Raw genomic sequence first — 18009 nt, forward strand, 5'->3', positions numbered from 1 at the left:
GTTCCGAACGTAGGAGGTCCGTTTCCTCCGTTGTGCGGTACGCCAGGCCTCATTTCCATTGCCTATTCCGTCCAAGCCCTCCTGATGAACACGACCATGGATTCCGTTCCGACCCAGCCGGTTGGCTCCCCGTGAACACGACAACGATGTTGTTTCTCTGTTCCGACCCAGCCATGTACGTATGCGCGAGTTGGCGTTCGAGACCCTGCCCATATGTACGTACGTGGCTGTATTTTCTTTCTTGCACCCTCGCCAATGTACGTACGTGTACATGCTACGTGCGCGCCTCTACTACGACACGTGCGCGCCTCTAGTACGACAGGTGTGTGCCTCTACATTGACCAGTATGTACGTACACTTTCGCGACCAGAATGACAATGCTACATACGCTTCGACCAGGTGGGTCCCGACTGTCAGGCACTTCCTTGCGTGCGAAGATGTAGCTGGTGGGTCCCAGCAGTCAGGGAGGCGAATCGTTTTGGTTTTTTTGCCCGGACGCACTTCCTTGCGTGCGAAGGTGTAGCTGGTGGGTCCCAGCAGTCAGGAGGGAAATGCTTTTTTCATGAAATACGGTGGCCCATCCGGTGGGTCCCTGTTGTCAGGTGGAGGAATCATTATTTTCCGCATAATAAGGAGGCACTTCCTTGCTGCGGCCGTGGACCCAGCTGTCAGCCTCTCGACGTACAGTCCACGTCCAATGGAAGTCGTTCCTTGACCACGTTGACCACGCCGCACCGAGAGCACCAGGGCGGTGGACGACGGCGAGGCCTAGGAAGGGGACGACGCAGAGCCGGTGAAGATGCGGCAGTGGATGCCCACGCGGAGAGGAGTATGAGTATTCACTCGTTCAGCTGCGGTGTGAGGCTGCCGTCGCCGCAGGGCCTGGCCTAAGGTGGGAATAGTAGGGGGCGGTGAGGCCTCTGCGGCAGCACAGCCGGCCACGGGAGGCAGGAGCAGGTGGCACGACCGGCGCTGCTTTGGGCGGCTGGAGCAAGAAGACCAGAGGTTGAAGAAGCACTACGGCCGTTGGATGGACATCGTACGGTCACTGGAGCTAGAATCGTTCATATTGACTAAGTTGACAAAGCCCTCCGTCCCCGTCAATTTAGTAGGCCCACAAGTCAGCTTCCCACCAAGGTGAGTCCCAGCTAGCAGGGGGAGTATTTATTTTTTTGTGCGTAATAAAGAGGCACTTCCGGTGGGTCCGAGCTGACACCGGGGGGAACGTTTTTTTCGTGAAATACGGTGGCCCGTCCTGTGGGTCCTAGCAGTCAGGGGGAAACGTTTTTTTTTGCAAAATAAGGTGTCCCGTCCGGTGGGTCCCTGCTGTCAGGTGGAGGAATAATTATTTTGCATGTAATAAGGAGGCACTTCCTTGCAGCCGCCGTGGACCCAGCTGTCAGCCTCTGCACGTACAGTACTCTTTTGATGTCAGCCTCTGCGAAAATTGGGACATCTTTTCCTGACACCCTTCAGACATGCCAGGAATCCCACGCTGGCTGGCCGAGCACAGCCTAAATATCCTAAAAGGATTCAAGCCAGTCAAACAAGCTCTTCGGCGTTTCTCCGAACCTAAGAGACAGGCCATGGGAGAGGAGCTAGCCAAACTATTGGAGGCCGGATTCATTAGAGATATAAAACATCCGGACTGGCTAGCAAACCTGGTAATGGTACCAAAGAAGGAAAAATCCCGGCGCATGTGTGTCGATTTCAAGGACCTTAACAAGGCTTGCCCAAAGGATCCCTTCCCCCTTCCCCACATCGATCAAATTATCGACGCTACCGCAGGACACGATTCATTGTGCTTCCTCGACGCATACTCCGGCTACCACCAAATTAAGATGGCAGCGCCAGACCAAGCCGCAACGGCATTTATCACTCCATACGGCCCATTCTGCTTCAACACAATGCCCTTCGGGCTCAAAAACGCCGGCGCAACATATCAGCGCATGATTTAGACATGTCTGGCAAACCAGATCGGCAAAACAGTGGAGGCATACATAGACGATGTGGTCATCAGATCCAAGCATGTCAAAACTCTAGTAGACGACTTGAGGCTCACATTCGACAATCTCCGAGCATATGACATTAAGCTCAACTCGGAAAAATGCGTTTTTGGTGTACCAGCCGGAAAGCTCTTGGGCTTCATTGTATCCGGTAGAGGAATTGAAGCAAACCCAGACAAGATCCGAGCTCTGTCACAATTGGATATCCCAAAAGACCTCAAACAAATACAAAAATTGACTGGATGCGTGGCGGCTCTAAGCCGCTTTATCTCCCGCTTAGGAGAAAAGGCATTACCCCTTTATCGCCTCCTGCGGCGCATCGATATGCTCCACTTGATAACCCTTGAAGTGACTGATAATAGCATCAACTTCGCGGTGATAAGCCGCCATGAGTGAATCCTTAGAATCCCATGTGCCTGAAACTTGTTGAGCCACCAAGTCTGAGTCGCCAAAACATCTCACCCAGCTTTAGTTCATCTCTTTAGCCATCGAAGACCATGGAGCAAGGCTTCGTACTCAACTGCATCATTAGTACAGGGAAACATCAACCTTAGAATATAACAAAACTTGTCACCTCGAGGGGAAGCTAAGACAACTCCGGCCAACGAGCCCTCCAATTGCCTGGACCCATCAAAGTGAATCGTCCAATATGTGTTATCTGGCTTCTCTTCCGGCATCTGCAGCTCTATCCAGTCATTGATGAAATCCACCAGTGCTTGAGACTTGATGGCAGTTCGAGGCATATACTTCAAACCATGAGGCCCAAGCTCAATGGCCCACTTGACTACCCGCCATGTTGCTTCTCTGTTTTGAATAATATCCCCTCAAGGAGCAGAACTGACCACGGTGATGGGATGACCCATAAAATATTGTTTAAGCTTCCGGCTGGCCATGAACACCCCATAAACGAGCTTCTGCCAATGTGGATACCTCTGCTTGGACTCAATAAGCACCTCACTGATGTAGTAAACCGGCCGTTGAACCGGATGTTCCTTGGCAGCCTCTTTTCGTTCCACCACAATGGCTACACTGACGGCCTGGGTGTTAGCGGCCACATATAACAATAATGGCTCCTCATCAATGGGAGCAACAAGGACTGGCGGCTCAGCTAGCTGCCTCTTCAAATCTTCAAACGCGTTGTTAGCAGCATCACTCCAGATGAAGTTATCTATTTTCTTCATCATCTGACACAGCGGTATGGCCTTCTCACCCAACCTGCTTATAAACCAGCTTAAGGCAGCAATACGACCCGCCAGACGCTGAACATCGTTGATACATGTCGGCTTTGCCAGGGAGGTGATGGCCTTGATCTTCTCTGGGTTAGCCTCAATGCCTCTGTTAGAAACCAGAAAACCCAAAAGCTTGCATGCCGACACATCAAAAATGCACTTGGCCGGGTTAAGCATCATCTTATAGACCCGGAGATTATCGAAGGTTTCTTTCAAATCATCTATCAAAGTTTCCTTCTCTCTGGATTTCACCACAATATCGTCCACATAAGCATGAATGTTGCGCCCAATCTGATTGTGAAGAAAATTCTGCACACATTGCTGGTAAGTAGCCTAGGCACTCTTGAGCCCAAAAGGCATAGACACATAGCAGAAGGCTCCAAAGGGAGTAATAAAAGATGTCTTCTCCTTGTCCTTAACTACCATCTTGATCTAATGATAACCAGAGTAAGCATCCAAAAAACTCAAACGCTCACAACCTGTCGTAGCATCAGTGATTTGACCAATACGAGGGAGAGCAAAAGGATCAGCCGGACAAGCCTTGTTTAAGTCCGTGTAATCCACACACATGGGCCAAGTGCCATTTTTCTTAAGCACCAGCACCGGATTAGCCAACCACTCCGGATAAAAGACTTCAACAATGAACCCAGCTGCCAAGAGCCGGGCCACCTCTTTACCAATGGCCTTACGCCTCTCCTCATTGAAGCGACGAAGGAAGATCAATATTGAGAGTGTGCTCAGCGAGTTCCCTCGGTACACCCAGCATGTCAGAAGGTTTCCATGGAAAGATGTCCCGGTTCTCACGGATGAACTCGATGAGCGCACTTTCATATTTAGGATCTAGATTAGCACTGATACTGAACTGCTTGGATGAATCGCCAGAAACAAAGTCAATGAGCTTAGTATCATCCGCCGATTTAAACTTCAAAACCGGATCATGCTCTGTAGTTGTCTTTTTCAAAGATGTCATATCCGTCGGGTCAACATTATCCTTGTAAAACTTTAATTCCTCTGTTACACAGACAGACTCAGCATAAGTAGCATCACCTTCTTCACATTCCAGGGCTATCTTCCGACTCCCATGTACTGTGATGGTCCCTTTGTAACCCGTCATCTTGAGCTGTAGATAAACATAACATGGTCGTGCCATGAACTTGGCATAAGCCGGCCGTCCAAACAGGGCATGGTGCGGGGTCCTGATTTTGACCACTTCAAAGGTTAACTTCTCAGCCCTGGAATCGTGTTCATCTCCAAAGGCCACTTCTAGCTCAATCTTTCCTATAGGGTACACTGACTTACCAGGCACCACTCCATGGAAAACAGTATTGGATGTCTTAAGATTTTTATCAGTTAACCCCATGAGACGATTAGTCTCATAATAAAGGATATTAATGCTACTACCTTAGTGAATTTGTATCCACCAACTTGAAGTGCCACCACCAAAGCTAAGTGACCCGGGTTATCGACCCGGGGTGGGTGATCCACTCGACTCCACATAATGGGATGCTCAGACCATCGCAAGTAATGGGGAACTGCCGGCTCAACGACGTTCACAACCCGCTCGTGGAGTCTCTAGTCCTGCTTGCATAAACTTGTGGTGAAAACGTGATACTGCCCACTATTCAACCGCTTCGGATTACTTTGATATCTAGATTGCTGCTGCTGCTGACCCCCTGGCTAGATTGTTGATTGTAACCACCCTGATTACCTTGATTTTAACCACCTTGATTACTTTGGTGTCCCTGGAAGCCGGAATTAGAACCGCCACCTCCATAACCCGGACCATGAGAACCGCCGCCGCCCAGCCCATGATTGCTTTGAAACATGTCAGAATTTTTGAAATCCCTCATAATGGAACAATCTTTCCAAAGGTGAGTAGCTTGTTTCTCCTGCGTGCCATGCTTTGAATAGGGCTCGTTCAGCAACTCCTCAAGAGTAGGATCTGGTCCACCGGTCCGAGGAGGCGGCCTCTCCTTACGACGCTAATTATTCCATGTGCATTGGTGTTAGCCACAAACTCCGAGTTACCATCAACCTTGCATTTACCGTTGCCCCCCTAACTCGCCGGGTTATGATGTTGATCCTTGGCGTTGCCATTCTTCTTTCCCTTTCCCGGCTTGTCATCATCAGACTCGGGGTCCTTGGTACTATCAGAGTCGGCATATTTGATTAGAGCCGCCATTAGCTGCCCCATATCATTACAATCGCGCTTGAGCCTCCCCAGCTTTTGTTTAAGAGGCAAAAACGACAATTTTTCTCCAACATTAAGACTGCAGAGCTGGCATTCATGTTATCAGATGAATGTATGATAGCTTTGACCTGGCGCACCCAATGGGTTGTTGATTCACCCTCCTTCTGGGTGCAAGTAGCCAAGTCCACAATTGACATGGGTTGTTTGCATGTGCCTTTAAAGTTCTGAATAAATTGGGCCTTTAGCTCTGCCTATGACCCGATGGAATTAGCCGGCAGCCCTTTTAACCAAGTACAGGCCGTTCCTTCCAGCATCATGGTGAAGTACTTAGCACATGAGGCGTCATTGAACTCCAACAATTCCATGGCCATCTCATAGCTTTTAATCCATGTCTCAGGGGGTAAGTCAGCTGTGTAATTAGGCACCTTACGAGGTCCTTTAAAATCCTTGGACAAATGCTCATTACATAGAGCCGGCACCAAACAGGGTACACCTATAGATCTAGAGGTCACGCCTGCATCAACCGAAGCCATTGGATAAACCGAAAGGGGCTGGTGAGCCGCCCGCTGAGCCGCCTGCTCAGCCTCTTGACGCACTCTGTCCTGATCGACCAAATTATGAGCTCCATCATGCGCTGGGTCATGCCCACGTGGTTGGTCACGGCGCTGAGCGTTGCTTGAAACAGCTGGTGAGTCCATGTGCCTGCTATAACTCCGTCTTGGCGAGGGGTGGAGTGAATCCTATCTCGACTGTAAGAATATGCCTACTGCTGCACCAATGTTGTCTGAAGAAGCTCTCTAGCATTTCATGTTTCAACCGCTGCTGGAGAGTCGCCATCCATCGGGAGAGCCACCAATCGTGCTGCAGCAACAATCATGTTGTCCAAGGGATTGGAATAATGACCCGATGGTGTTGGTACATGTAGAGGCGGAGCGCTGTTCAGACGAGGGGGTTTCGTCATGCGTAGCTGAACTGGTGTTCCAACTCCAGGTTCTGCAGCCTGGTTTATCTCTGGTGGTTTGCTGGTCCCCACTCCAGGCGCGCGAAAGAGGTTTCTCGCCTCATAAACCGGAGGTAGACGAGACTGGTGCCTCCTCCTCATGATTTCGTTTGAAGCATTTTGATCCATCGTAAGCCGGAAAGTCTCTGACTGAATCCATTGGGCTTGAGCATCCAGAGCAACCCGCTCTGCGGTTATCCTGACGTCCTCTGCCGCCAGGTCTTCCTTGGCTAGTGTTACCTCATCACGTAACTTTGCAACATCCACGTCATGTTGAGCTTGATTCGCCGGGTTGACCACGGTCGTCAACAGATCTGTCAACTTATCCATTAAAGCCATCAAAACCTGAGCCGGCGGGCACACAGGGCCTCCTGCCCCGGCTGCCGTAACCGCTGCTGACCTAGAACTCATCGCTGCTGTGGTTGAAGAATTTCGCCCAGGCTGCGTACCAGCCATGAAGATCCCGACTCTGTTTGGCGGCTCATAAGGGTCCTGAATACTATCGCCATCGGAATAGCCCCCAAGCCCGCCATCTAGCAGTTGATACAATGAAGTAGTCTCGCCCGTGGACGATTCACCATCAAAGTAGATGGCCGTCTCACCGCCAGACATGGATCCTTCATCAAATACCGCTCCATCGATGCATCCCACGAAGGCACGTTTCACAGCGGGCTGAGCTCTGGCGGGTCTCGCATGCTAAGCCATCTCGATGATGTCGGCGCAGATATTCGGCTCAGGGCCCGGCTCGCTGATCTTGCCGATGAAGACGTGGATTCCACCGAAGGGGACTCGGTACCCGTACTCAATTGAGCCGGCCTCGGGGCCCCAGCCTGCATCGTCGATGTAGAGCTTGCCACAATGACTCTTGGTCATCCAGCCCACATCGTATCCCTTGAGCCCTTCGAAGCTGCCCTTTAAGAACTCGAAATCATAGTCCGCTGGCCCCATGGCGGACGCCAACTGTCGTGGAATAGTCACGGCAGATGTCCTAGCAAAAGGACTTAGTCGTGTAGCCATCGCAGCTAGGTAGCTTAAAGTGGTTAAATGGGACAAAGGACACGAGAGTTTATACTGGTTCGGCCCCTTGTGGTGAAGGTAAAGTCCTAATCCAGTTTGAGGTGGTATTCCTTATGTCTCGATTACTAGAGAGTGAATCCGCTTGACCTAGTTTTCGATATGTTGTCTCTTGCCCTGAACCTCCACCGGGTCGTCCATTTATATACACAGGTTGACGCCCAGCGTCTCTCGGAGTCCTGACCGGCTCATAAACAACGTGTCCGGCTTGGTGACTATCTATTCATTCCTTACAATACAAGTCTTACACATAATGCGGTTTATTTCTACGGGCCTTAAGTCGCCCTTGGGCCTTGGGCCCTTATCTTGAACCACCATCTCCAATATCCTCGTGGGCTTCATATGATGAATCGCCATAGGTATAACCTGGCCCCTCCTGGGCGGGTCATACCTAATAGTTATATCCCCAATAGAGGCCAAGGGTGTTTTTGTCTCATCACCCTAGTCAATGGCCTTTGACCAGACAATAAAAGTGCCGAGTGGCGTTTTTGAAACATGCTTAAAGAAAGGACGAGAATTTTGAGTAGTTCAATCTTCTAGTGGCAAGAGCAGTGCAACACAACCAATAGCCAAATAGATAAAAACTCTTACCTTTTGGCCTTCTTCCATTTTCTATTTTTTTCATTTATTTTATCCCAATCCAATTTTTCTGTCAATTATTTACCAATTTATCCACATTATAACAAAATATTTTCACATGCATATGGGTATTTTTGTAAATCTATAAATGTATTCCAAATGAATGTAATTTCTTTAATATATGAATATTTTATTTTATACATAAGAACATATATACTTACTCCTTCAAAAATGTAAGGCACGCTTGAGTTAGCATGGTCTTTGATTCATCATTCTTACCATTAATATATATTAAGGTATTTGGATTGAACATGTATAAATGGTACTGCCGTATTTATCTTGCGAATCAATTTTATTTCACATGTCTTTATACTAATTTTTTAGACCTATAATAAGTGAAAATCATAGTCTAAGTTGAGGTATGTGATGACCCACAAGTATAGGGGATCTATCGTAGTCCTTTTGATAAGTAAGAGTGTCAAACCCAACGAGGAGCAGAAGGAAATGACAAGCGGCTTTCAGTAAGGTATTCTCTGCAAGCACTGAAATTATCGGTAACAGATAGTTTTCTGATACGGTAATTCGTAATAAGTGACAAGTAACAAAAGTAGGAAGGTGCAGCAAGGTGTACCATTCCTTTTTGTAGCAAAGGACAAGCCTGGACAAACTCTTATATAAAGCAAAGAGCTCCCGAGGACACATGGGAATTTCTGTCAAGCTAGTTTTCATCATGCTCATATGATTCGCGGTCGATACTTTGATAATTTGATATGTGGGTGGACCGGTGCTTGGGTACTGCCCTTCCTTGGACAAGCATCCCACTTATGATTAATCCCCCTTGCAAGAATCCGCAACTACGAAAGAAGAGTTAAGGTAAACCTAACCATAGCATGAAACATATGGATCCAAATCAGCCCCTTACGAAGCAACGCGTAAACTAGGGTTTAAGCTTCTATCACTCTAGCAACCCATCATCTACTTATTACTTCCCAATGCCTTCCCCTAGGCCCAAATCATGGTGAAGTGTCATGTAGTCGACGTTCACATAACACCACTAGAGGAGAGACAACATACATCTCATCAAAATATCGAACGAATACCAAATTCACATGATTACTTATAACAAGACTTCTCACATCTCCTCAGGAACAAATGTAACTACTCACAAATCATATTCATGTTCATAATCAGAGGGGTATTAATATGCATAAAGGATCTGAACATATGATCTTCGACTGGATAAACCAACTAGCATCAACTACAAGGAGTAATCAACACTATTAGCAACCTACAGGTACCAATCTGAGGTTTGAGACAAAGATCGGATACAAGAGATATACTAGGGTTTGAGAGGAGATGGTGCTGGTGAAGATGTTGATGGAGATTGACCCCGTCTCGATGAGAGGATCGAAGGTGATGACGATGGCGACGATTCCCCCTTCCGGGACAGATGTTTCCCTGGCAGAACAGCTCCGCCGGAGCCCTAGATTGGTCCTGCCCAGGTTCCGCCTCGAGATGGCGGCGCTTCGTCCCGAAAGCTTCCTTATGATTTTTTCCAGGGCAAAAGACACCATATAGCAGAAGATCACTACAAGAAATATGTCAACTTGTGACCTTCTCTCTGTGACCCCAGCTGAATTAGTCGTAAATCCATGGTCATTTCGCTTGGAAGGGCTCAAATCCTGAAATTGCCTTACACCAAATAGTCATAAAGCAGACAAGAGTGGTTAACGACCTTATTTCTACCTGATTACGACCAATATAAATGGTCATGATGTTGTGAACGTGGATGCATTGGTACTTAAGGTCTCGCTCAAGGTGGGCTTAGGCCTCGGTGGAACGAGGCCACCTCCTTTTAAAAAAAACTATGTGCCATGTAGGCCTTGGCCCATCTAGGAAGAAATGTGGGATGCCCTCATATTACTCAAAAAAACATATATTCAGCCCAACGAAAATGGGAAAATAAAAATATCAACAATGTTAATCATGTATTTAAATTTTTCTAAAAATGTTAATCATGTATTTAAATTTTTATAACCAATATCAACAATTTTTTATATGTATACAAAAATGTACAATGTGTAAAAATACAGACATCAAAACGTATGTATGAAAAGATGTGTTTTTGTTGGGAATATATGAAAATATGTTAATCATGTATTTGAAAAAAGTTAAACATATATACACAATATGTGCAATGTGTCTTAAAAAATGTAGACATGTGTTCAAAATATTAGACATCAAAATATTTATTAAAAATGTTAATGATGTAACTAAAAACTGTTTAATATCTATAAAAAATGTTTCTAGTGTACACAAATTTGTTCATAAAATGTGGTATAATATCCTTGAAAAATGAAGAAGTTTTTTTACAACAAATATTTGTTAGGTCCTTCACAAACAAATCTCATTTTGCGAATTCGAAATATGGAAAATAAATATGACGGAACTTGTCTTTTTCACGAGAGGTGGATCAAAAACTTTTACACCCAACCATTTGGTCAATTGTACATTAAATATGTCCTAGTATTTTAGAAATTTGATTTTTTCTAATTTTCTAACAATTATTTGTTAGGTTCTTCACAAAAAATCTCATTTTGGGAACTAAAAAATGGAAAATGATTTTTTTGTCCAAAGAAAATGGAACTTCCTTAGGCAACATTGTTTGCCATTCCAATATGCACCCTTGTGCACAATATGAGATCAATTGATCCAATTATGCCATGAATGTGGCCATAAGGTTGATCATTTGGCTTGAGAGCCATTGATCTCCACACGTGATAGCTCGTCTCTGAGATGACTTTTTTAAAATAGTTGCCGTATTACAAGTTTATTATTTTTCTTGGGAACTTGGACACATATAATGACACAATGCAAAGGTTTCCCAATTTTTTGATTTTGTTTTTAATATTTCAAGTCCGTTTCAAAATGCGGTCAAAATAGCGGACCTGACCGTTCCTAGCTAGTGGTTGAATCTTGGAGAACTTTTGGGGTTTCTCTAATTAAATATATACTTTTGTACCTAAAAATTATTTTTGGGAAAAATAAATAGCAAACTATGAGGCAACTGCAGTTCAAGTTTGACCCGCTTCCAACTGAATCGACAGAAATTTGTCTTTTTCACCAGAGGTGGATAAAAGCTTTTGACACCCAACCATTTAGTAAATTGTGAATTAAATATGTCCTAATATTTAGAAAAATGTTTTCGTCCAATTTTGCAAAAATTATTTGGTAGCTCCTTCACAAAAAACCTCATTTTGGGCACTCGGAAAAAGGAAAATGATTATTTCGTCCAAAGAAAATGAAAACTTACTTAAGCAACATTGTTTGTCATTCCAATAAGCACCCTTGTGCACAATATGAGATCATTTGAACAAACTATGCTATGAATGTGGCCATAAGATTGATCATTTAGCTTGAAAGCCATTGATCTCCACACATGATAGCTCGTTTCTGAGAACACTTTTTAAAAATAATTATTGTATTAAAAGTTTATTATTTTTCCTGGTAACTTGGCCACATATAATTACACAATGTGAAGGTTTTCCAATTTTGTGATTTTTTTTGAATTTTCCATGCTCGTTTCAAAATGTGATCAAAACGGCGGGAATGACCGTTCGTAGCTAGTGGTTGCATCTTGGAAAACTTTTGGTGTTTATCTGATTAAATAAATACTTTTGTACCTAAAACTTATTTTTGGGAAAAATAAACAGGAAACTATGAGGCAGATGCAGTTCAAATTTGACCTGCTTCCACCTAAATCAGCAGAAATTTGTCTTTTTCACGAGAGGTGGATCAAAACTTTTGACACCCAACCATTTGGTCAATTGTGCATTAAATATGCCCTAATATTTTAGAAAATTCATTTGGCCAAATTTTGCAACAATTATTTGTTAGGTCCTTCACAAAATACCTCATTTTGGGCACTCAAAAAATGGAAAATGATTTTTTCATCCAGAGAAAATGAAAACTTCCTTAAGCAACATTGTTTGTCATTCCAATATGCACCCTTGTGCACAATATGTGATCATTTGAAGAAACAATGCTATGAATGTGGCCATAAGATTGATCATTTGGCTTGAAAGCCATTGATCTCCACACATGATAGCTCGTTTCTGAGAACACTTTTAAAAAATAATTATTGTATTACAAGTTTATTATTTTTCCTGTTAACTTGGCCACATTAATGACACAATGCGAAGGTTTTCTAATTTTTTGATTTTTTTTAATTTTTCATGCTCGTTTCAAAATGCGATCAAAATGGCGGGAATGACCGTTCGTAGCTAGTGGTTGAATCTTGGAAAACTTTTGGTGTTTCTATGATTAAATAAATACTTTTGTACCTCAAACTTATTGTTCGGAAAAATAAAAAGCAAGCTATGAGGTAGTTGCAGTTGAAATCAGACCCGCTTCCAATTGAATCAGTAGAAATTTGTCTTTTTTATGAGAGGTGGATCGACAGCTTTTGACATGCAACCATTTGGTTAATTATATATAAAATATGGTCTAAATTTTTTAAAAATGACACAGTACAATTTTGCAACAAATGTATGGCAGGTTCTTAAAAAAATACCATTTTAGGCACTCGAAAAATAGAAAATTGCTCTTTGTGCAATGAAAATGAAACCCCACAAATCAACATTGTTTGTCATCCCAAGATACACACATGTACACAATATTGATTCATTTTAACAAACTATAAATTGTTAATATGTTGAAGTTTGCCCTGAAAAAGAGGATAAAAACTATAGAAAAACAAAAGAAAAATATATTAAATAACCTTAACTCTAATTGGTGGAATTAGCTATGGCATGCAGCGATGACATGGTGGAGATCCGTCCATCCATACAGCCAACCACCATCCATCCAACCCACTGCAGCCCCTCCTCCATCCCTCGCCGATCCAACCCTAGCCACGGATACGTCCATTTTGCAACATGCTTTTATATCGATATTTATTGCGTATGGGATGTTATTACACGTTATGTCACAATACTTATGGCTATTCTCTCTTATTTTACAAGGTTTAACATGAAGAGGGAGAATGCCGGCAGCTGGGTTTCTGGGCTGGAAAAGGAGCAAATATTGGAAACCTATTCTGCACAGTTCCAAAAGTCCTGAAACTCCACGAAAGTCATTTTTGGAATTAATGATAATTATTTAGCGGAAGAAATACCTAAGGGGGGCCACCCACCGTCCATGAGGGTGGGGGCGCGACAGGGCGCGCCCCCTGCCTTGTGGGCCACCTGGCAGCCCTCCGGTGCCCATCTTATGCTATATGAGGGCTTTTACCCTGGAAAAAATCATAAGAAAGCTTACGGGACGACACTCCGCGGCCACAAGGCGGAACCTTGGCGGAACCAATCTAGGGCTCCAGTGGAGCTGTTCTGCCGGGGAAACTTCCCTCCGGGAGGGGGAAATCATCACCAACGATCTTCTCATTGGGAGGGGGTCAATCTCCTTCAACATCTTCACCAGCCCCATCTCCTCTCAAACCCTAGTTCATCTCTTATGTCCAATCTTTGTACCCAAACCTCAGATTGGTACCTGTGGGTTGCTAGTAGTGTTGATTACTCCTTGTAGTTGATGCTAGTTGGTTTATCCGGTGGAAGATCATTTGTTCAGATCTTTAATGCATATTAATACTCCTCTGATCATGAACATGAATATGCTTTGTGAGTAGTTACGTTTGTTCCTAAGGACATGGGTGAAGTCTTGCTATTAGTAGTCATGTGAATTTGGTATTCATTCGATATTTTGATGAGATGTATGTTGTCTCTCCTCTAGTGGTGTTATGTGAACGTCGACTACAAGACACTTCACCATTATTTGGGCCTAGAGGAAGGCATTGAGAAGTAATAAGTAGATGATGTGTTGCTAGAGTGACAGAACCTTAAACCCTAGTTTATAAGTTGCTTCGTAAGGGGCTGATTTGGATCCATATGTTTCATGCTATGGTTAGGTTTACCTTAATACTTCTTTCGTAGTTGCGGATGCTTGCAATGGGGGTTAATCATAAGTGGGATGCTTGTCTAAGAAAGGGCAGTACCCAAGCACCGGTCCACCCACATATCAAAATCTCAAAGTAACGAACACGAACGTATGAGCGTGATGAAAACTAGCTTGACGATAATTCCCATGTGTCCTGGGGAGCACTTTTCTCATTATAAGAATTTGTCCAGGCTTGTCCTTTGCTACAAAAAGGATTGGGCCTCCTTGCTGCACTTTATTTACTTTCATTGCTTGTTACCCGTTACAAATTATCTTATCACAAAACTATCTGTTACCTACAATTTCAGTGATTGCAGAGAATACCTTACTGAAAATCGCTTGTCATTTCCTTCTGCTCCTCGTTGGGTTCGACACTCTTACTTATGAAAAGGACTACGATAGATCCCCTATACTTGTGGGTCATCAAGACTCTTTTCTGGCGCCGTTGCGGGGGAGTGAAGCGCCTTTGGTGAGTGGAACTTGGTAAGGAAACATTTATATATTGTGCTGAAATTTACTGTCACTTGTTACTATGGAAAGTAATCCTTTGAGGGGCTTGATCGGGGTATCTTCACCTCGAAAAGTAGAGCAAAGAGATGCTCCTCAACCTACTTAACCTACTGAAAATGTTTACTTTGAAATTTCTTCGGGTATGATTGAGAAACTGCTAGCTAATCCCTTTGCAGGAGATGGAACATTGCATCCCGATTTACACCTTATCTATGTTGATGAAGTTTGTGGATTATTTAAGCTTGCAGGTATGCCTGATGATGTTGTTACGAAGAAGGTCCTCCCTTTATCTTTGAAGTGAGATGCATTGACATGGTATAGGCTATGTGATGATACGGGATCTTGGGACTATAAACGATTGAAATTGGAATTTCACCAGAAGTTTTATCCATGAATCTTGTTCATCGTGATCATAATTATATATATAATTTTTGGCCCTGCGAAGGAGAAAGCATCACTCAAGCTTGGGGGAGGCTTAAGTCAATGTTATATTCATGCCCCAATCATGAGCTCTCAAGAGAAATGATTATTCAAAAAATTTATGCTCGGCTTTCTCTCAATGATTGCACCATGCTCGATACTTCTTATGCTGGTTCTTATATGATGAAGACTATTGAATTAAAGTGGGATTTATTGGAAAGAATTAAACGCAACTCTGAAGATTGGGATTCCGATGATGGTAAGGAGTCATAACCTGATAATTTTCCTTTTTTCGGTAGATTCATTTATTCAAAACATTTTATCTCTGAAACCGTTGGTCCGAATCTCGTATCGTTTTCACCATTGGATTCCTCGCATCGAGATCTTCAAAACAAGATCCCATGTTGATAGGTTTCGACGAACTTTTTTTCAAGAAAAAATCGGACAAAAAACCCAAACCGGGAGCATATTTTGACCTTTCCGAGAGGCACTGTCGTGCCCCTCGCGGATGCAAATCCATACCTCTCATGGTAGAAAGAAAAGAAAACTTGTATTTTTTTTCTTTTTGCGAGAGGCACGGTCATGCCTCTCTCATAAAAAAAAAAGAAGAAAACATGTTTTTTTCCTTTTTGAGAGGCATTTTCATGCCTCTCATAGATATGAACCCGCGCCTCTACGAGAAATAAATTCCTGCCTCCCATGGTAGGAAATATAGAAAACACGTTTTCCCCTTTTGCGGGAGGCACAACCGTGCCTCTCGCGGAAGAAAATCCATGCCTCGACAAGAAGTAAATCCATGCCTCTCAGAGAGGCACGGCTGTGCCTGTCGCGAAACAAATCCGTGCCTCTACGAGGAGTAAATTCGTGCCTCTTGTCGTAGGAAAAAAAAGAGAAAAACAAGTTTTTTCCTTTTGTGAAAGGCATGGCCGTGCCTCTTACAAAATCAAATCCGTGTCTCCATGAAAAGTAAATCATGCCTCTTGCGGAAGGAAAATGAATAGAGAAAACACGTCTTTTGGTGTAAAAAAATTATTCTTTGAGGTCCAAGACCTAAGAAAAGCCGAAAAAACTAAAAACAAAATATCTAAAAGCCGAAAAAACATAATCCGGGGGGAATGCCCAGAGCGTGGCCGCACTCTCAACCCGCACCCCAAGTGGCCCTTAATTAGTTGCTCCCTTGAGCTTGGGCAGACCTATTTGACGTCTGTGGGCGTCAAAACGTCGTGGCTTCGTTGAAGCTCGGCTACCCGATGCCCTTGTTTGGGCCAGGCGACAGTCATTCCATGTTTCTTCTCTTTTCTGGTTTTCTTTATGCTTCTCATTTTTTTACTGTTTCTATTTCTTTTCTTTTCTTTTCTGTTTTGATTTTTTACTTTATCTTTATTTTTTCTGTTGGAAATATTCCCTAGGGGCAATAATAAAATGGTTATTATTATATTTCCTTGTTCATGATAATTGTCTATTGTTCATGCTATAATTGTATTAACTGGAAACCGTAATACATGTGTGAATACATAGACCACAACATGTCCCTAGTGAGCCTCTAGTTGACTAGCTGGTTGATCAATAGATGGTTATGGTTTCTTGACCATGGACATAGGATGTCATCGATAACGGAATCACATCATTGCGAGAATGATGTGATGGACAAGACCCAATCCTAAGCATAGCACAAGATCATATAGTTCGTTTGCTAAGAGCTTTTCTAATGTCAAGTATCATTTGCTTAGACCATGAGAATGTGCAACTCCCGGATACCATAGGAATGCTTTGGCTGTACCAAACGTCACAACGTAGCTGGGTGGCTATGAAGGTGCAATACATGTATCTCCGAAACTATCTGTTGGGTTGGCATGAATCGAGACTGGGATCACTCTGTATGACGGAGAGGTATCTCTGGGCCCACTCGGTAATGCGTCATGATAATGAGCTCAATTTGACTAAGTAGTTAGTCACGGGATCATGCATTACGGAATGAGTAAAGTGACTTGCCGGTAAAGAGATTGAACGAGGTATTGGGATACCGACGATCGAATCTCGGGCAAGTAACGTACCGATTGACAAAGGGAATTGTATACGGGGTTGCTTGAATCCTCGACATTGTGGTTCATCCGATGAGATCATCGTGGAACATGTGGGAGCCAACATGGGTATCCAGATCCCACTGTTGGTTATTTGCCGGAGAGATGTCTCTCGGTCAAGTCTACATGGTTCCCGTACCCGTAGGGTCTACACACTTAAGGTTCAGTGACGCTAGAGTTGTTATGGGAAATAGTATGTGGTTACCGAAGGTAGTTCGGAGTCCCGGATGTGATCCCGGACATCACGAGGAGTTCCAGAATGGTCCGGCGGTGAAGATCAATATATTGGACGAAGGATATTGGAGTCTGGAAGTGTTCCGGGGGTACCAGGCTATGGCCAGCATGACCGAAAGGTGTTTCGGGAACCCCGGCAAGTGTTGGAGGGCCTCATGGGCCAAAGGGGAAGGGGAAAACCAGCCCACTAAGGGGTGGTGCACCCCCACACCCTTTCCCACGTTATTTGGGGAGGTGGGGCGCCTCCACCTGGCTTGGGAGGCAATCCTCCACCCGCTTGGCTTGGGGGGCAAGTCTCCCTTGGATTTTCCCTAGGGAGATCCAATCTGCTTGGCCGCCGCCCTCTAGGGGGAACCCTAGGGAACCTCCCCTCTCCCCTTGCCCCTATATATAGTGGAAGGGTGGGAGGGCAGCCGCACCTCTTCCCTGGCGCAGCCCTCTCCCTCCTCCAACACCTCCTCCTCCTCCGTAGTGCTTGGCGAAGCCCTGCTGGAGAACCACGAGCTCCACCACCACCACGCCGTCGTGTTGTCGGAGTTCTCCCTCAACTTCTCCTCTCCCCTTGCTGGATCAAGAAGGAGGAGACGTCCCCGGGTTGTACGTGTGTTGAACGCGGAGGCGCCGTCCGTTCGGCGCTAGATCGGATCTTCCGCGATTTGAATCGCCGCGAGTACGACTCCATCAACCACGTTCT

This window comes from Triticum aestivum, chromosome 3B (assembly GCF_018294505.1).
Source record: "Triticum aestivum cultivar Chinese Spring chromosome 3B, IWGSC CS RefSeq v2.1, whole genome shotgun sequence".
Taxonomy (NCBI): Eukaryota; Viridiplantae; Streptophyta; class Magnoliopsida; order Poales; family Poaceae; genus Triticum; species Triticum aestivum.